The sequence below is a fragment of the Eumetopias jubatus genome, unplaced genomic scaffold (assembly GCF_037043125.1).
Source record: "Eumetopias jubatus isolate StellerSeaLion01/CBP00866 unplaced genomic scaffold, mEumJub1_p1.0 scaffold_17, whole genome shotgun sequence".
In the NCBI taxonomy this organism is placed as follows: Eukaryota; Metazoa; Chordata; class Mammalia; order Carnivora; family Otariidae; genus Eumetopias; species Eumetopias jubatus.
Genome location: NW_028274823.1, coordinates 50,666,268 through 50,686,780, shown reverse-complemented (window position 1 = coordinate 50,686,780; position 20,513 = coordinate 50,666,268). Strand labels below are relative to the sequence as shown.

Genomic DNA, 20,513 nt, shown 5'->3' with positions numbered 1-20,513 from the left:
TCAGAAAGAGTGTGTTTTGCTGCTCTGCTGCAGATCGCTTAGGATAGGCACTGACAGAATGGGGGTGCGTCCACCGGAACGTCAGCTCAGAGAGCATGGAGAGGGGCCAACTTGCTTTCCACCACACCTCTAGGGCCAGAGCGTTGCAGGGCTCACAGCAAGGGCTCAGTAAACGTTTGTAGAATGCAGAATGAAGGAATGAATGAATGAATGAGCAAAAAAAACCAAATGAATGAGCGTGGGAGCTGTCCAAGCATTGCACACGTGTGTGTGCGTGCGTGTGTGCGTGTGTGTGTGAAGTTGGCAGTACTGCCCTTAGATCAAGACCTAGATGACATTTGGAGTTCTAGGAAGGGTACGTTCTTCCCCCACCACACAGAGACCTCCAGGGAGTGAATTTGCTAAGGCCTTGTTCTGTGTTGGGCACTGTGCCAGGCTCTGGGACACTCATTTATCCAACAAGCGGTGGGAACCAGGCAGCAGTGTCCTAGGCCTTGGAGATGCGTCGGTGAATGAGACAGGCAAGGTCCCTGCCCTCAGGGAGAGCTTCCTTCCTAGCTGGGAAACACAGAGAATAAGTCAGAAAGCAAAAAAACGCAAAAACAGGAAGGGAGAGGACTTTTGCTAATAATTGCTATGAAAACACTGAAAGAGGGTAAGAGCGGTCTGTCTGGGGGATGTTTTGGAAAGGGGGGTAAGGGAAGGCCTCTCTTGACCAGTGCCATTTGTCTCTTTTTTCTTTTTTTCACAGTGGGGGAAGGAGGGCATCAGCCCTGAAGGGAGATGGAAGTAGGGCACGCTGGGGACCAGGCTGGGGTCATCGTGGTTACGTGGGGAGGGCCCTGTCACTGCGTGTGGGGGAGGAGGGCCAAAGTCAGGGTGCTGGGCACCCCCCCAGGGTGGGTGCTCATTGATCCCTGGAAGAGGCATGAGGTGGCCTGGGGGATGGTGAGAGGGTCCCATCTGAGCAGGGAAGTCCCGCTGGGGGGACTCAAAGTGGTGAGGCTAGGGTGGCCACGCCAACGGGTGCCCGGGGGGGATCTTCCTGCGTGAAGCGGGGTGGGGTGCAGTTGAAGTTTGTGGGGTGTGACGGCGGGCTGGGCTACGGGTGCCGCTGGTGGGGTGGGCCGGGTGCACGGAAGGGGGGCTCACGCTGGCCTCTGCCTCACGGCGGCTGCTCGTGCCAGCCGTTCTAGCTGGGGTCAGGCTGGCTTTTCCAGGGTGCATCATGCTGACTGTCCTGGCCAGGGCCCTCGTGCTGTGCTCCCCACAGGCACCTCGTGGCTATTGTTCCTGGGTGGGCAGTGGGGTGGCCCACCCCGATGGTATGGGTAGGGGGCCTGCTCTGGAGGCTGCTGTTGGCCCCAGGGAGCAACGGGGTGAGGCTGGTCACAGCATGGGGGCTTGTTAGGTGGCATCTGATTGTGGGGGCCGGGGCCCCGGGTGGCCGGCAGTGGCGGGATCCTGGTCTGGTCCAGAGGTGCCATACTCAGAGGAGCCAGGCATTTGGTTGGGTGGTTGGTGGGATGATGCGTGGGTGTGGGGGTTGGAGGCAGGGCTGGTGGTGGTGGGATGGCCTTGACTTTGGCTTCCATTTCCGGCATTTGGATTTGCGTGTCCCCCCCCCGCCCCCGCCCCTGCGCGGCTGCTGGTGGGCCTGGCTATCGACAGACTCCTTGTGCGGCATCTTGAGGGTCTGGATCTGCTGCTGGAAGGCCAGCAGCACTGGCTGGACCACCGAGGAAGACTTGCTGATGAGCGTCCCCTGGTGCTGGCCGAGCCCCAGGGCTGGGCTCTGGAGCTGCTGGATGATGGAGCCGTCAATGTTCCAGAGCTGTAGGAGCCGTGCCATCTTTAGCTGCTTGTTCTCCTCCACAGCCAAGAAGCTGGTGCAGTAGATGGGCACCAGGCCTTTCTGCAGGGTGCCCAGCAGCTCCCTGGCCTGTTTGCACTGGCCGGGAGGGAGAGACTTTCACACGTCAGGGGCCAGGGGTGCAGTGAGTCATTGATCAGGAAGATGAGGTGCAGCCACAACTCGAAGTGCACCCCATTGGCTGGGATGTGGTTCTGGAGGTGGCCCGCCATCAGCTCAGAGTGTGCGGGGGGACTTGGAGTTGCTACACATCCAGTTCTGCCTGGCCAAGATGGCATCTCTGGTGTCTGTGATGGGCCACAGCAGGCGGTCAAACCCATTCACGTCCAGTTGGGTCTCCTCCAGGAGCTTCTGCATCTGCGGCTCCACCACATGGGCCACAGCCACATGACAGGCGCCATTTGAACTGAGTCCTGCTTGGTGCAAATGGACCAGATCAGAAAGATCTGGAGGAAGTTTATTTCAGGTAGAACACCTGCAAAGGCCCTGAGGCAAACAGGGGCTTACATTCTGGAGGGACAGAAGGAAGTTGCTATGGCTAGATCCCCAGTGAGCGATCAAGTTGAGGGGGAGAGAAGGCAGATGGTAGGTGGGACCCATCATGTAGGGCTGTGTGTGGTCGGAGCTTTTGTAAATGCTACAGGAGAGTTTTGGGCAGGCCAGGCACAACATTTGCATGTTGAAGTGTTGAAAAGGTAAGAAGATCCACTCATAAATGATGTAAGTGTGCTGAATGCTAAGGAGGAGAAGCAAAGGATGTCATGGTAGTGATTGTGGGGGACTTGGCTCCGTCAGATGAGGTGACATTGAGTTGAGATCTTCAGGCAACTAGGCAGAGACACAGGGGTGCATCATTCCTGCTGGAAGCAGGACAGTGTGGCCGAAACCCATCCAGAAGGGGTGCATCCTGTGAGTAAGGTGGGCAGGATGGTCAGAGGGCAGATCGGGCAGGGCCACCTGACCACGACGAGGAGACTTATGGGTCCTGGGGGGCCTCTGAGGGCCAAGGGGAGGAGTGACCCGTCACTCCATCAGCAAGGCTCTTTAGAGGGACTGCTCTGGCTCTGCTGGGAACCCACAGGAGGGGTGGGTGTGGCAACAGGGTCCCAGCAGAGAGCCCCGGGAGGGTGGGCAGCAGCCAGAGAGCATCACCGTGGACAGATCCAACAGCTTCCTGGGATCCAGTCAGATCTGCAGGTGGGGTTGGTCTTGTGACCTTCCTAAGGAGAAAGGGGACACTCTGGAAGAGGGAAGGAGACCTGTAGTGGGTTTAAAGTTGTCCTGTCACAAAAGATAAGTCTACCTGGAACCACAGATTGTGATCATATTTGGAATAAGGGTCTTTGTAGATGTGGTTAAAGTACGGGTCTCAAGGTCAGATCATTCTGAATTAGACTGGCCCTGAGTCCAATGACAAGTGTCCTCATAAAAGACAGAATGACCCAGAAACCCTCCATGTGAAGACAGAGGCAGAGATGTGGAGGGATGCAGCCACGAGCCAAGGAACGCCGGGAGCCGCCAGAATCTGGAAGAGGTGAGGCAGAGTCACCGTCTAGAGACTTCGGAGGGAACTTGGCCCTGCTGATAGGTTGGTTTCGGACTTCTGGCCTCCAGAACTGTGGGAGAATGCATTTCTGCTGTGTTAAAAGCCACCCAGTTTGTGGTCATTTGCTGCGGCAGCCCCAGGAAACTAATATAGTGCCCCCCGAGAAAGCCCAGCTGATGTTGCTGCTGTGGTTACAACCCACGGCGTGGATGCCTTTGAGGAGCTGTGCTCTGTTCCCATTTGGCTGTGCTCCGCGCCCCCCCCCCCACCTATATTAGAATAAGATTGAATTTTCTAGCTTGGGTTACTAAGCTTTCAGATCTGGAAACTGTGGCCATTAATCAGCTGTCACGGGATGTCGTAAACAAGGGGCTTTAAAAACCATGTTTGCTTTTTAGGCTGATAATACTTGGAGGTGAAGCCGGGAGAGTTATACATAATGCATGCATTTTAATGGGCCGCACACTACAGCCCTCTTTAGTCGGAATGATTCGTTTTAATGTTCAAAATAAATATCAGAGACAATTTGCCAACAAAGCTGATTTTCTCCGCCCGCCATTAACTTAATCTTTATACCTCAGCCTAATGACAGAGGGGCTGGGGGGCAGGAGGGGGCTGTGTATTACAAGTAACTGGGGAGAAACAGTCAGTGTGGTCACGAGCCGTGGGGTGGCTCACTGCATGTCCCAGTTTGCTCAGGACAGTTCTGCTTTGTGCCCAGTGTCCCAGAGTCATTATTTTGAATTTGGATCAAGAGGCATTGCCAATATCCATCTATTTTTGACCTACAAGATAGCAATTTCATATGGTTAAATCTAAACATAGATTCCCAGTTTGTATGGTAAATGATGTCACATGCTAAATATGCCCTTTACTCTATTAGGTAGGGAAACTGAAGCCCGTAGAAGTCACACCCCCGGCACCCCGTGCTCCTGTTTCCAGTGCAGGTGTTTTCCTTTCAGAAGGTGTCTAATGCTACCCACCTCCTCTCGGCCTCAGCTTTTGTCCAACCCCTGCCTTCCCTCGTGCCTTTAGCCCCAAGAGCTTTTGGGTGCCCCTTAGAAAGGCAAACCTCAGGGGCACACCTTGTACCTGTCCCCTGCTTCCTGGCATGATGACTCCTGAGGAAGGGTCGGCAAACCCATCCATCGCCCACCCTGGCCATGGCACCAGCGTATCCCGCCATCAGTCTCAATCACCCATAACATGTACACGGAAATTACGAATGCATACTGAGCACTCATTAGTCTTACTGACTGATACATAATTGGAGTAAGGTATGATCCCTGCCTTCTTGAAGCTTACTGAAGGTAGGATGGGAGATAGGGTGACTGTCCCTCAACATATAGTGGCTGATTCTTTCAGTTCACTTATTCATGTCCCTGTGCCATTGCTGTGGGTGGTGGAGGAATTCAGCAAGGCAGGAGGTCTGAGCACGAGCAAGGCAGGTCAGGGTGTGGGCTTTGCTGAACAAAGCTGATTTTAAACCCAAAAGTTACCTTGCAAAACAGGGAAGAGTTGCCTCCCTCTGCAGCCCCCAGGGGGACACATATCTACTTGATGGGGGGGGAGGGTGCGCCCGTGTTGGGGCAGGCGGGAATGGTTGCCAGAGGGCCGTGCTCTGGGAGCAACTGCAGCTAGGGATGCAGAGGGCAGGAAGCCTGGGCCTTGCCATGCCCACCTGTCCAGACTGAGGCCAGGGCCTTGCACGTCTTACTGGAAAGGCAGGTCCCTCTTCCATCTGAGCTGCAGAAGAAAGAAGACAAACTTCAGACTCATTCGTTCTTTTCTTTATTCACTTAAGAAATATGAAATCCCCAAGGGCCAGGTATTCTGCTCAACATCAGGGCAAATTCACCTAAAAATCCATGTTTCTGGCTTTCTGGAAAAATCATAAGGCCTGGCTCACAGCCTGGTGTTCTGGCCGCCCTCCCTAGCATCACCTTTGCCTAGCCCAAGTCCCTCCTCTGTGCAGCCTGCCTGGCCCCTGCGGGCTCTTGACTTTGAGAACTCTGGTTAGTCTCTGCTCCCTGTACCCAAACAGAGCATAAAATAGGTGCCAACGAAATTCTTACTGTTCGTTAAATGAAACAGACTCTAGATGGTTTTGCTTAAAAGATCCTGTTCTTCCATCAACATTTCCACAACTTGGTCCAAGTCTCCCCCCTGCCAAGGGAACCCACACCGGGGAGCGACCTTGATGGACCAACACCCGCTTCAGGTATGCTAGAAGTGGGTGCAAGGCACTGTGGGCACGAACCCTTTGGTGAAAGTGCAAACTTGCCTGACCCTCTAGAGGGCGATGGGGCCGCATCTATAGACATTTGGAAAGCCCATGCCCTTTGGTCCAGCTGTCCCATGGCCACATTCCATAGATGTGCTTGCGAAAGTGTACTGAGCTAGAGATAGGACGCAAGCTTGAGTTAACACAGAAATGTTTGTAGCAGCAACTAGGAGCCACCAGCATGTCCATCAGGGGGCTGAGGATAGAAGACGTGGTGCTTCCGTGCCCAGTGGCTGCAGGAGAGAATGGAGGAGCTATTTTTGTGCTGATCTGGAGAGATTCAGAGATGCATTTTCAGCAAAATAAAGCAAGGAGCAGAGCAGTGTATATATGAACATATTTGTGTGTAAAAAAAGGACGGTCAAAAGCATGGTCTTTGGCACAGCCCACTGAGTGTGAGTTTCTGCTCTGCTGCTCAGCAGCTGTGTGACTTGGGGAAGTCGCTTAACCTCTCTGGGCTTAGTTACCTCAGCTGTCAAATGGAGCTAATAATAGCACCTGATCATCGGGTTGTTGTGAGGATTCACTGTGTTAACACATAAAGCATGAACAGGACTGGGCTCAGAGTAAGTCCTCATTAGCTATTAGTATTATGCATATATATATATATATATGTTTTTTTTTTTTTTTTCTGGAAGAATACACAAAATGTTAGCAGAGGCTAGTTTGGGTATTAAGGGGGGTGGTCTATGTGGGAGTTAAGACTTCCTTTTTATTTTCTACCTTTATGAAAAGTTCAAAATTTTTATCAGAGGCATTTTTACTTTTATTTAAAAAGCAGTTAAATACACACACACACACACACACACACACACACACACACACACACATCCTACAGAGGAGGAAGCTATTTCTGTCTGGAGTAAAGTAGGAGCTGGGAGAGTTAACTGAAGAGGTTTTAAAGGATCATCCAGACAAAGAAGAGAGACAGGGATGATAATTCTGGGTGGAAGAACCAGTGTGTGCAAATGTCCTGAGGCAGGAAAGCTGATAGGGATGCTGTGGGGTCAGGTTTTAGAGACACAGAGGAGCAGAGGATCCTTAAAAGTGCTTATGGTGGGCCCAGACCTCATGCACTCGGACTCATGCATGTTCTCAGGCAATAAAGAATAGATGATATATTTTTAAGTGGATATGAGATTGCAACATTTCCATTTCCCAGATCCGAGGCACAGAGAAGTGAAGTGACTCGCCCAAGATCACACGTCCAGTTAGGGGCACGGAGGATCTCTTTAACTCCTGGCGTATTCTTTTTCTGCTACACAGTAAAGGCTTCATCAGTTCCACCAGAGAGTGTCTCAGGATGAGGTTTGGGAAACTGAGGCTTGGAGGACAGATGACTTGTGAATTTCTTTATCGTCGGCATTCCCACTCGGCCATTGTGGACTAGTGCCCGCCTCAGTGCTCAGGACAGTTTCTGGTACATGGTAGGTACGCAGTGTTAGTTGAATGCATGAATAAATAAGGTCACATGGGAAGCTAGGGAACCCAGGTCTCTGGACCACCAAGCTGGGCTCCACCCATCCCACCAGGAAACCAAGACTCTTGGGGCCAGGATGGAGCCCAAGTGTTGTTGGTTGAATTGTTTCCCTTCACCTCCTCCAAAAAGGGAGATATGTTGCAATTCTGACCCCCTGGTACCTGGCAATGTGGAAATCAGGGTGTCTTTGGAGATGTATGCAGATTAAGATGAAGTCCTCCTGGATTGGGCGAGGCCATCGTGGGCCAGGAGGCGTAAATCTGATGCCTGGTGTGGTTATGCGGAGAGAGAGAGTTGAAGACACAGGGGGTGCACGATCCCATATGGAGGCAGAGGCAGATGTGGTTGTGCTGCCGGAAGCCCAGGGAGCCCTGGGGACTGGTGGGCACGACCAGACGCCAGCAGAAGCCAAGGTTCTTCCTTAGAGCCCTGGAGGGAACAAAGCCCCGCTGACACCTTGATTTCAGACTTGTGGCCCCAGAACTCTACGAGAGAATACATTTCTGCTGTTTTAACCCACCCGGTATGTGATGGTCCCGCATGCTGGGACTACCATCAGCATTGCGCCAGTACAGAATAAAGTCCGAGAGCAGGGCCTGGGTCCTGTGGTCTGGGCTGCCTTCCATGAGCGACTGAATGAGGTGATCTGGCCCAGCCCTTTCACGAAGACCAGAGGACGCAGGCGCTTGGACTCGGCTGCACAGCTGCTGGGCCCGGGGCCAGCAAGGAGCAGAGCCTCAGAAGATGTTAGCTGGATGAATGATCTAGTTGCCCTGCCCGACGTGGGGCCCTGGGCCAACCTGCCTCTGTGGGACCCCTTCCTCCCCAACCAGACCAAGCGGTGCTGACAGGGGTGGAGCGTCCAGAGAGAGATACAGCAGCTCACTTTTGCAGGGATGGGTCATCTTGGCAAACCTCTGGCAGAGCTGGTTGCAGGCTCCTCCCCGGTCAGATGGGGCAAGTCATCCAGCCTCCCTCTCATCCAGGTGAGGACTAAATGACATCGTGCATGGCAAGTACCTGGCACGGTGCCTAGCGTGTACATGTTCCAGAAGTGCGACCATTGCTTTTTCACCTTTCCAGTGTCATTGCCCTCATCCTGGGGCCAGGAGCTCTGAAAGTAAAGTGTTTCGTACAGCTGGAGCATCTCATCCCCCAGCCCGTGCACGCGCTGTCTCTGGCCCGTGCTGCCCACCTGCAGCCCCTGTGGGTTGGACCCACCTGCCTGCCCTTCAAGGCTCAGCCTCACTCGCCTGCCCTGCTTCTCGGAATCCCCTTGGATGGAGTGCTCTTTCCTCTGGGTGTCCCTGCGGGCCTGGTGCCCCATGGTGCTGGCCCGCCCTCCCCTGGGTCCCGTCTACTCTTCACCCCCGCTCTGTCGGGGCCTTCCCCTCTCTCTCTGTGCATCCTGTCCAGCACAGGTCCTCCTGTCTCTCCCCGGCTTGGGTCCCCAACAGCACTGAGTGCCTGGACGAGACCCTTACCTCCCCAGCCCCAAGAAGTGATCGGCCCCGTTCTTCAGGGACAGGTTGCTGAGATCAAGAGGGTTAAAATGCTGGGTTCAATGCCCAGCTCTGGCACTCCCCACCTCTGGGGCCTGGGGCAAGTGACCTCCCGTCTCCGAGCCTCAGGGTCCTCTTCTGTGCAATGGGGATGGTGCCAGTGGCACCTGCCTGGCAGGGCTGTGGGGGTCAGGTGCACTGCTGTCTGAAGGCAGCTTCTCAGGGCTGCGAGTCAGCTGCTGCTATTGTTGGATTCTGGGTGCTGTGATTACTGACTCCCCCAGGGCCACACAGCACAGAGAAGTGGGGCCTCCTGGCTGGAATGTGTTGCCTGATGCCCGCGGCTGACCAGTTTGCCTCTGAGGGTCTCCCCCGACCTCTGAGGCGGGCCCAGTAGCCAGTTTACAAATGGGTCATGTGCTGAGATTTCCCCGAGGGGAAAGGAGAGCCCAGTGGGAGTCGGCAGTGCCCTTCTGGCCCCTGGGGGTGGCTGTGGAGAAGGGGGGCAGGCGAGTGGGGGGTGATGTTGGGACGCCAGAGCCTCCTGTTTCCCTGAGAGACCTTAAGATCGTGCCTTGCTTCTGCCCTGCTTCCCTGTGTCTCACTAGGCAGATGTGTTCCTGGGGGATCTTGAGGGACTAGCCGGCCCCCTTGAATTGCCTTCCCTCAGAGGAGCTCCTGGGAGCGAGTCCACTGGGCAGAGGGTGGAGTGGTCCCTCTGCTCTCTCCACAGCCCTCTCTACTTTCTGCAAGGTGACGCCTGGCTGGGGAAGAGCATGACCCAAGTCACATGATGTGGGGCCGCTGGGAGAGCCTCTGACCCACCCCTTCCCCACCCGCAACAGCTTGCTGTGTGACCTCAGGCGTAGCACCTCACCCCTCTGAACCTCAGTCTCCTTTTTCAGAAATAAGGGGCTTTGGACTCCAGCTCCAAGAAACTATGAAAGTTCTCTTCCTCTTGATCAGGAAAGCAAAATGGAGTCTTTCATTCAAAGTTGTTGTTACTGTTACGTATGTGTTTGCCACCTTCCCTCCTTTGCTCAGGGAGGGCTCGCTTCAGGTATGCCTTCTTCCTCCAGGAAGCCTTCCTTGACCACCCTTCCTGGCTGGGTCGAGGCCTCTCCTCTGGGTACCCATAACCTTGGGCTTCCCTCTATCAGAACATTCATCTCTCTGTGGTGCCACCCTGTTTTGCCCCGATTGGGAGCATCCTGGGGGCCAGCGTTGGACGTCCTACATCCTGGAATTTCCATCCCTAGCCCAGACCCTGGTCAGAGAAGACCTCACTCAATATTAGTTGAACTGCCTTGCCATTAGAGAACGGGAGGAGGTTCTGGACTTTTGGGTCAGGGCGTTTGCCTGGGGGGCGTGGGGGCGTGGAAGGCCCTGCTTTCTGGGTGTGTGGGGCCCCTCCTTGAAGAACCTTTAAATGACAGAGCTGGATGGGTGTCCAGGAGCAGCGGGACGAGCTGCTCCCCCTCTGAGAGCGGAGATACTGAACTTGCATTTCTAGCCCGACCGTGTCTGTGTGTCTTGCCGGAGGCCTCCGGAGGCCCTGCTGCGTCCTGCTGTGTGCTCGGGGCCCACGGGAGCACGGCTGGCGCGGCGGGGTCAGCCGGCATGTCCTCCCTGGTCCTCCCTTTCATTCCCGCCTCTGTGAACACGCTGCCCTGCGCCCTTGGCCCTCCGCGCTCAAAGCTTCACAGAAGCAGCTCAGCAGGAGCGGGAATTGCTCTGACCCCTCTAGTCTCTTAAACTCTTGTAAAGGAGAAATACTAGAACGGGAGTGTCTTCTGTCAGATTTACATTTTTTTTTAATGCCAACTACTGCTCCATGAGTTTCAAAATGGGAAACCCGGGCTCCACGGCGAGGGTTAAGCACAGGCAGCGACTCCAGTGCCCGCTTCTTTCCCCACTCCCTGCTCTGGGCCGAGGGCCACTGTCTGCCCAGCTGCCCAGGGATCCGAGCCACCAGGCCTGCCTGGGGGGAGGCTCCCATCCCCTCTCCCCCACCTTCTCTGGGTCCCGCATGGTCCTTGTCCTACACCACGCACACGCCTGCCTCTGGATTCTGGGCGTCCTGCTTCCTGCCTAGCATCTCTCTCCTCTCCTAACTCCTGACAGTGTCCCTACCCACATCCTTAGAGGCCATCTGTGGAGCCCTGAGTCAGGCAAATACAAAGGCTTGGAACCTGATGGATCTGGGTATAAAGTTTAGCTTTCTAGCTGTTAGCTTTTGGGAACTGGTAACTCACTGATCCTCCCTGGGCCACAGGTTCCCCATCTGGAATGTAGGGATAGAAGCACCCACCTCAGAGAGTGGCTGGGGGGAGGGGGCGATTAGCATGTGTGACTTGCTTCGTGGTGAGCCCAAGGGCAGTTCTGCTCCAAGCCTGGCCTGGGACCAGCACCATCCTCACACTATTGATTACAGAAATTGAGAGGAAGAGTTAGAAACTTGTTCAGCAACATAGCATTACCATGACATTTTAGCTTGTTTTATAAAAGTATCTTTAACAACAAGTATCTTTGCCAGATTAGAAAATGAATTGATTGGAAATCAAAAATGTGCTGTTTTCACACTGAGTTTGAGAAGCTTTGTCTCAGCATGGAGGAAATCTCAAGAAACAGTGTCTGTTTTCATTTATTTGTTTATTTGTCCATCCATCTGTCCATCCATTCATCCTTCGATCCATCCATCCTTCTATGCATGCATGCATCCATCCGTCCATCCATCCATCCATCCACCCACCCAACCATCCATCCATCCATCCATCCAATCATCCATCCAATCATCGATCCATCCATCCATCTCTCCAACCATCCGTCCATCCATCCATCCATCCATCCATCCATCCACCCAACCATCCATCCATCCATCCACCCAACCATCCATCCATCCATCCATCCAATCATCCATCCAATCATCGATCCATCCATCCATCGATCCATCCAGCCATCCATCATCCATCATGAATTAAGCCCTCGCTATGATGATCAGAAGAGGTAAATTGGCTCCTGGCTATGACTCCTTATTTACCGAGTCTCTTTAGGGCAAGAGAGAAAGGTGGATATGTCCCCTGAATTCCGTCAGGGGGTGGGCAGAAGCAAGTTTGCTTAACAAAGCTCAGGTAGTTAGACCCACATTACATTTTATTTGGGGGTGGGCCAAGAGAAGCCCCCACCCCCATTCCCATCACTTGGCCTGGCTTGGGATTTGCCTTCTTTTGTGATAGGAAAACCTGGGCAGGACTTACTTTAAGTCTGCCCTTCATCTTCTCAAAAGTCAAAGTCAGGAGTTTACACCCTCCCCCTCAATTCCCCCCCAGCCTAATTTCCTTTTATTATGGAAACTGGGAAAATGACAAGTAATTGCTTGAAGATGCTAGAAAGATTGCATTTTGTTTTGCAACTATCAGCTTGAAAATAATGTTTAAGAGATTATGAATGGGTGATTAACTATTTTTTCCATTACTTCCCTCTCAAAATCAAAACCACAACAATTGTGATATGCACAGTAAAATGGAGGCCCTGGTCTCTAAAACCAGGCAAGAAAACAAGGAGCCAGGGTCCCTTCTGGGGAGAAATCCCACCTCTCAGGCCTTGGAGAAGACTGGGCCCATCAAGGTGCTGCACGTCGCTGAGACAGACCTGGTCTTCCAGTGCTAGCTTCTCTGCATCGCCCCCTCCCTCCTCACTCCTTAGATCAACAGCAGTGATGGGGTCTGCAGTCAAATTTGCTATTTACTGCCTTTCCTGAGTCAGTTTGTTTTGGGTGAAAACAGTCTCTGATGTGGCTCTATTGCGCCATTTCAGCGGGGGTGTTTATCATTTAAAAGGAACAATTTTAATACCTACATTTGCCTTACAGTATGAGCCATAAATGTGATTTAGACTTCCCTTTATAATAGACTCTTACAAGCGGTTGCCTAGACTCCAGAAAACCATTCCTCCAAGTGGTGGCCATGAAAATGAACAGGCTTTTCCTTCTTTTACGGAAGTTTCCCTTTTTAATACCTCTTGAAATTATTGAACGGAAGCTGGGTAAATGGGCTGATTTGTGCGTCTTCCTTGCTGGGAATCCGGAGCTCCAGGAATGCTTTAGGAGAGAATGAGTCTGTGGGGGAGCTGCTGCTTTGGTGTCCAGGGAGACTGTTAGTGCTCCCCTCTGGGTCTCGCCTCTCTGGGCCCCAGCTTCCTCGTCTGTAGCGGGTTGGTGTTGTTGACAATAATACGGATCCCTTACATCGGTGCCACTTGGATGAGATTTGTGGGCTGACAGCATCAGTACACCTGAGAGCCTGCTAGAAATGCAGATTCCCTGGCTCTTTCCAGACCTACTGAACTGGAATCTCTCGGGTTGGGGGCCCAGCACCCTGTTTTTACTGGCCCTCCAGATGGTTCTGACGTGCTCAAGTTTGAGAAGCTCTGACTCCTTAGGAGCCGAGCTCGGGGACATGGCTCATGATCGAGTGAGCTGCTAAAGCAACTCATGGGCTCCCCTTAGCCAAATGGGGAGGTCCTGGGAAGCTGGAGGCCCACTGTGTGCTTGGAGCCCAAATTCGCTTATGACAAAAATAGCAGGTCCAGTCCTGGACACCACAAACCAACGTTGGACGTTGACGGACGGGTGTGTGTGTCTTGAGATGACAAGGAGGTTGGTGACAAGTACAGAAGATAAGATTTTTGTCCTTTTCATTCCGAAGGACCCACTAGCTACCCTTCGGTGTCCAAGACCCTCTGGCACAGCACAGCATGCTGCCTCGGGGATGGGCCGGGCAGTTACGACCCAGGGAAGGAAAAGAAGCTACACAGGAGGGGCGGACACCTGGGGACTGTTGTCTTCCAGTTACTGGCGGGCTGGACCGTGGAAACTGGAGATGCCATCTCTGCAGTTTCAGAGGAGAAACGAGTCATGGGTGAGGGTGAGCACTCCGTCACCAGAGGCATGCAGGTACAAGAAGAGGACCGGGATCCTGCTTGCCATCCAGGGCACTCCGGTACCGGGAAGGGTCCCTTTCCGTCCCAATATTCCGGGACGTGTGCCTTTTGTTGCAGCTACGGCTCACCCTTTTGTGGCCCTGCTTCCACAGTGTGGGAAGGCCATAACCTCGCGGATGAGGAAAGCCCTCCTGCATGGAGATGCTCCTTCCTGCTGAGAAATGCTTCCATTTGGGCGAAAAATGGGATTAATTTTTAGCGGAAGCAGCAGTGGCTGATCGTGCAGTTTTCAAATTGTTGACTATGATATTAAGTAACAGGCAGACTCCTGTCCAATGGATGTTATTAAAATTAACTGTTTTAGCACTACATTTAGAATCAAAACCAATCTGTCACTCCTAAATTGGTTTCTTTCAACTGCTATTTGTGGGTAAAATGAACAGTTTTAACAATTACATCTCCAGTGCAAATCATAAACTTGATTTACAGGAAAACACTTAATTTACTGCATTTGACTATGCACCAGAGCTGCCAATTATCTGACTGTAAATTTCCCTGCTTGGTTATTTGCTTCTTAAATGGCAGTCTTGGTCCCCTTTGTCTCACTCACCTGTGGGCACAAGGCTCTACCTGGGGTTGTACACCCCGATTTGGGGTTTTGTCTGTGATGAGCTGGGTGCTTAACAGTAGACAGGGCTCTCTAGGGAGCAGGGTCTCCAGGGCCCCTCTGTTCTGTGCTGTTTCATGTTATAAAATCCTGGGTGGGATAGCACTGCTATTTAATGCAATCTGGGCTAGCCATCAAGGAGGGAAAATCAGAGTGTGTTTGGGCGAGGGGCTGTAGGTGTGCAGGGGTGGTTGCATCTCCCCTAGTTCCTGCCCTCAGCGAGTTCACAGTCTAATAGGAAAGACATGTGCTAGACAGCACCTCTCTGTCATATCATAAATCATCCCCTTAATTGTTGGCTGTTAATGAGCTAAAGTGCTGGGACCCACTGAGTGGCAGTAATTCAGCTCAGCGGCATGGAGGTAGGGAAGATGACATGCAGGAGCTTTGCAGAGGTTCCATTTGAACTGGGTCTTGAGGGTAAAGAGGAGTTTTTCAGGCAGAGGGAAGAGCCTTCCGGGTCCAGGGAACAGCATCAGCCGGGTCCTGTAGGCGTGGGAGAGCAGGGTGCTTTCAGTGAGGGGCTCTGTGCTCTGGCCCAGCAGGAGGGGAAGGGGCAGCCAAAGTGGGTGGGTGCCATGACCCTCTGGAAAGCTAGGCTGGAGCCAGGACTCACCTTTGAAGGAGTTTAGAGTCTCTCTGGTTTCCAGGTGAACCCCTTTTCTAGCTAAGCAAATGGAAGTCCACGGCACTGAAATGATTCCTGCGAAGTCGGGAGGGATTCTGAACGCCGAGAAGTTACAGGCGGGAGGAGGGTTTCCTGGTATTTTGAGAAGTCAGGAAGCAGAGGCAAACCACATGCAAATTAGATGCCAGTCCCACCTGCTCTGTGCTGTGCTTGGGCGGCTCTCTGCTGCAGGGAAGGTCCCATGCGTTTGAACAAAGGTGAGAGAGATGTCTCCGGGTAGCCCGGGCTGAGCTACGGGACACATATGAGGCTGCTTCGCAGGAAAATTGCCCCACGGCTTTCCCTGCCAGGGGCCTTTCTGTTGGAGGGACTGTCCCACTGGGAGAGGGAAGGCCCAGTGTGGAGGGTCTCAAAGGGCAGGAGGAAGCCCCCAAGATGGCCCCCTGCAGGGAGCCCAGGTCTTAGTGTTTCGAGGACTTGGTTTTCAAAGATGCCAAGAGATTGGCATGGGAGGCTGGCCTGGCAGGGCTGGGATTCTCATCCCTTCTGCATACCCAGTCCTTTGGGCAGTGTCGCCTCAGGAAGGGCCCAGTGGGATTTAGAGCATCTTCCAGAACGAACGTTCTATGGTTTGAGGGTCTGTTCGGCTCTGACCCCAGTCGAGCCCAGAGCGGTGATTACTGACTTGGTGGTGGTGAGGCTGATTCTCCTCACAGGGGACTTGGGGCCCAGCCCCTTGCCCCGCTACACCCTGAGCCATGCTGAGGAGCTGCTGTGGGTGGGGCTCCTGGGCCCGCGGAGAACGGCGAGTGAAAGCTGGGGACATGACCCAAAGGAGTTCTCTATCCAACGCTCTGTTTTTCCTCAGGGGTTGTCATGGCCTCACACAGTGTGGGGGGTAGAAGTCAGTGCCTGGCCTCTGGAAGCTTCCAGGGCTGCCTCTTCCCACTGCGCTGTGTGACCTTGGACAAGTCCCCTCCACAGTACTTCTTGCACCTCAGAACGAGCCCAGACGTTCGAGAGGAGAAGCCTTCCCCGGGGAGAGTCAGCCCATCCCGACCCAGGGACCGGGAGAGCTGAACTGTTTTGGGGCAGAGGCTGCTGGACAAGCATTTGGGAGGGCTGGGGGTGGCATGGGTGTCCCCACCTCCCGAACGACACTGCAGCCTCGGGTCCCTGCTGTCCTCTAGAGGGAGGCTGGCCAGGGCTCGTGGTGAGGCGTGCTGCACTTGTGGGTCCTAGGGACCCCATGGGGGTGGATGACAGCTTGTTCTGCATGCCCTGCTCTCTCCCCATCTCTCCCCGATCCCCTCGTTACCTGTTTTCCTGGCATGGCATGCCTGACTCATCCTCTGGGTCTGGTTCTTTCTGTGCTGTCTGTCCTGAATTGTGTGTCTTGCTGTCCTCCTGCCTGCCTCCCTGTCTCCCGGCAGGGCCACTCTCCCTCCGTCTTCCTCTCCTTACCTGCGTCTTGAAGTCGGCTTCCCTCTCCCCTTCTCCACGTTTCTCTCTGCCTCAGCGCCTCCCCTTTCCCCAGCTGCATTCACTCCCCCCTGCCCCTGCTCCCTGACCTAGCTCCTGAGTCCTGAGCACTTTGAGGGAAACCGAGGAAGGGTCTCTTCTGAGGGCAGAAGGGGCACAAGGGGAGAGGAGGGAGAACAGTCAGCCTTCAGCAGGTGGCACTGTTGGGCGACTTTTGCTTGTGAAACCTTTTAATGCTGAAAAAACACACTGGAATCTATTGGCATTTGAGAGCCTTCTTCTTTTTTTTTTTTAAATAAAAATAATTACTCTCATTTCCCGGGCATCATTAAACAAGGTGCAGTGTGTGTGTGTGTGTGTGTGTGTGTGTGTGTGTGTTATGAGGATGTATGAATGCAGATATCTGCACGTGAGTTTGTGGGGCTAGAAGTGTAAGGGGTGTGTGTGTGTGTGTGTGTGTGTGTGAGAGAGAGCACACGCCCAGACCCCGAGCATCTGTGTCTATGTGTAAGAATGCTAGAACGTGTGCCTAGGGGAGTGTTTGCGCGCCTCCCTGTGAACGTGGGTTTTCAAGTACGGACCAGTGTGCACCAATGTGAGGTGTGTCTCTACCTGTGCACCTGTCCGTGCTGGACACCCCGGTCTGTGCCGATGCATGTGTGTGGCTGCTCGCTGTTGGCCGTGTAGAGGTAGGTTGTTGGCGGAGCACAGGGTGACGCATCTGTGTTTTCACACATGCTCTCATGGGCAGCAGCTTCGTGTATAGTGGGCAAGAGGGAGAGCCAGGGAATCAGGCCTCCAGGTTTAAACTCTGTGTGAATTTACAGCTGTGTGATTTTGACCGAGTCACTTAACATCTCTGAGCCTCAGATTCTTCATCTGCAAACTGAGCTGACAGCAATCTTTACCTCTCTGGATGCCTGGGAGGATGAAATTGGATCATCGATGTCAAGGGCCTGACACGGCACTCGGTGAGGTTAGCTCGTGAGGTGCAGAGCCACGACGTGTCAGCCTGAGGATTGGGGGGGCACGGGCTCCTCTGTCCAGCTCCACTGGCCGGCGGGGCTGGGTCTGCTGGACCCAGGGGCTCACAGTGGTTCTCTTCCCAGGGGCTGAGAGGCCTGCGGTAGGGTGGGGGCATCCTGAGGGCCTCTGAGGTCTGAGCAGGCACACGGTATCCTGGCCCTGCCGGACAGACCGGGGCTGGAATGAGCCCCACGGTGGAGGGGCTGGGGAGGCAAGAGCTGGAAGGGACCGCAGAGGTCATCATTTTGGTTTCTCACTTAGCAGAAGGGGAGAGGGCAGATCAGAGGAGCCGCTGCTAAGTCAGGGCCCGGCATGCAGGCCCCCAACTCGCAGGCCAGTGTCTGAGGGCGCTAAAGCAGGCTGACCCCTGGCTGGGGCCCAGAGGCAGAGCAGAAGGGAGCTGTGCACCTTAGCTGCTTGTAACCCTCATGCCCACCCCCTGTCTCTGTCTTCCCTCTTCCTCATCTCTTTGTGATGACCTTCTCTCTTAAAACTGAAAGAGGAGGGAGGGAGACACCTGTTCTGGTTATGTGCTCACGTGTGATAATCATCCCCCAACTCAGTGGCTTCAGTAGTGTGTTCTCATGGTGCCTAATCCTGTGGGTTGACTGGGCTCTGCTGGGCAGTTCTCACTTGGGGGCTCATTTCATGGGCTGGAGTCACCCGAGGGATGGTCACTTGCCTCCCATGCCTGGCCCCTCAGCGTCTTTGGCCTCTCTCTGGGCAGTGCCTCCTCCTACAGGGCCCTCTGCATGACTTGGGCCTCTTCCAGCATGGTGGGCTCAGGGTGGTTGCACTTTTAATATGGCAGCTGGCTCCTAGAACACAGAAAGTGGGGGCAACTGGGCTAGGTAAGGGCTGGGCTATGCCTTGAACCGGGGGTGCCATTTTGCCATGTTCTATTGGACAGAGCCGTCATGGGCCCACCCAGATTCAAGAAGGAAGCAAAACAGAACCCACTTCCTCATGGAGGAGAGGAAAGTCATGTTGTCAAAGAGCCTGGCGGATGGGGATGGTGTCATGGGCATCTTCGAAAATGCAACCTGCCACAGCATCCTGATAACATTGGAAGGTGACTAGCAGATTCCAGTGTCAAGAGCATTTCTTCTCTATCCTTTTCAATCCTCTAAACACCTTCTGCGGCAGGTCTGTCCTGGCTTCTTCACTTGCTGTGTGACCTTGGGCAGCTTTCTTGACTTCTCTGTGTCAGTTTGCATGCGTGCAATAGGATGATCATGGTGGAGCTCCCCACAAGGAGTTGTCAAGCGTGGCCTGGCACACGACAAAACCTCAGATGTGTCATTGTTGTCATCATCCTTCTCGTCCCCTTGCAGATGAGGAAACAGCCTCAGAGAAGTTAAGGAACTTGCCCAGGGCCACACAGTTGGGAAATGCCAGAGCTGGGCCCGGAACACCCGCATTCTCCCTCCCAGTTCTGCAGTCCGTTCCCACGGAGGCTCTGTGTTGTCAGGAGAAGGGTCGGAGGGGCTGGGGAGGCAGAAACAATACAAGGATGAGAGGTTGGAGGGACGTCGTCCTGTCTCGGGTTCTCAGTTGCTTGTGCTGGGACTCCCAGGCTCATATTGCCGTCCACTGGCTTCATTGTGGGCTCTCTGTCGCCATCTACCACTCTGACTCCAGCTTCTGCTCCCGAGAGCTGTGATGGGACCAGCGCCAGACTCCTCCCAGCTGCCCCGCCAGGGCTGCCACCCCATTCCACAGGAGGGGAAACTGAGGCTCGGCGGAAGATGCCTGGCTCCTCGAGCTCCCAGAGGGCCGTGGCTGCCCAGCAGCCCTTCTGACTCCTCCCGGGCCATGTGCCTGCTGCCGTTTCTCCTCTGGGGCCGCCCACCCCCTGCTGGCTTTACACACACCACACACCACACCTTCCCTTTCACAGAATCACTTTTTGACACCCCCTTTTGGAATACTCTTTAAGAAATGTAGCCTAGGGAGTGAAGTTCAAATCTCTACTCTTGGCGTTCAAAGGCGGGGCTTCATTGTGGGATCTCAATCCCGTTTTTCAGTTTTGTCTCCTTTGGATCCCGGAGAGTCCTTCTCCTCAGCATTGCCTGGTGTCCACAGGACTTGTGGCCTCAGGCCTCCCTGCTTCTGCTCAGAGCTCACAACTCACTCCTCTGGGGAGACCCCTGTCCAGGTGCCCCGCCGTGGGCATGCTCTGATGGTCACACCTCCTTCTGCCACGGGTTAGATACAGTGTTAGTTGCTTTTTCGTTGCACCTGTCTTGAGCCCTGAACTACGTAGAAGCTCTTCAAGGGCACAGGTTGTCCTCCAGGTCTCCTGACTGCCTCCTGGGCTGGCCTTGGATGCATGCACGATCTATCCTCATGGCTGCATTGGTGGATGGGGGCACCAGGGAAAGTGGAGGGGGTAGGCACTTTGATACCTCGCAACCAGCCCGCGTGGCTGGAGTTTCCCCCTAGGTGGGGAGGGACCCGGGCATGGAGGATGGTAGACATCACCACTGCTCTGTGCCTCTGCCCCTTTGTTCAGTTTGATTTGAACCTGGAACCGGCACTTCTCTCTTAACTCCCTCTAGGGGGAGAACGGTAGGAACTGGCCTCCGCTGGAGCGGCAGAGATCCCAACCAGGCTCAGGAATGACTTTCCACGAAGTGAAGACGGTGGGCCGTTTGAAGGATTAGATTTCAGGGGCCTGCCTTAGATGTAGGGGTCTTCTCTGTTGTCCTTAGGGACTTAGGGGTGACTGTGCTTCTCCCAGGTGGTGGAAGAGATGACCTTTTTGGGGATTTTCCATCCCTGTGATTTCTAGGCTGCCACCTCTCGGGGTCCCAGGGGTCCCAAGGCAGGAGATGAAGTTCTGGACGGGAGAGTAGGGTGGGCGAGGAGAGCTGGGTGGAGAGGGCTCTGTGGAACCAGGGCCTGCCCTGCCCAGACGAAGGGAGGCTGCTGTGCCAAACCAGCTCCAGAGGCTGTTGGAGCCACCCAGCCTCCCTGCCCCCCCCCCGCCCACCACCACATGCCACGGTTATTTTTAGTACTGGGATGTGCAGAACATGCTACAGAGAAATAGAGTGGAAAATCTGACACTCAGAGCCCTGC

At 54.1% G+C, this 20,513-nt stretch overlaps 1 pseudogene; it reads right to left on the bottom strand.

Moving 5' to 3' along the window:
- Positions 1-487: 487 nt before the first annotated feature.
- On the bottom strand, positions 488-8,510 carry LOC114214105 (calcium homeostasis endoplasmic reticulum protein-like; annotated as a pseudogene).
- Between the last annotated feature and the right edge of the window lie 12,003 nt (positions 8,511-20,513).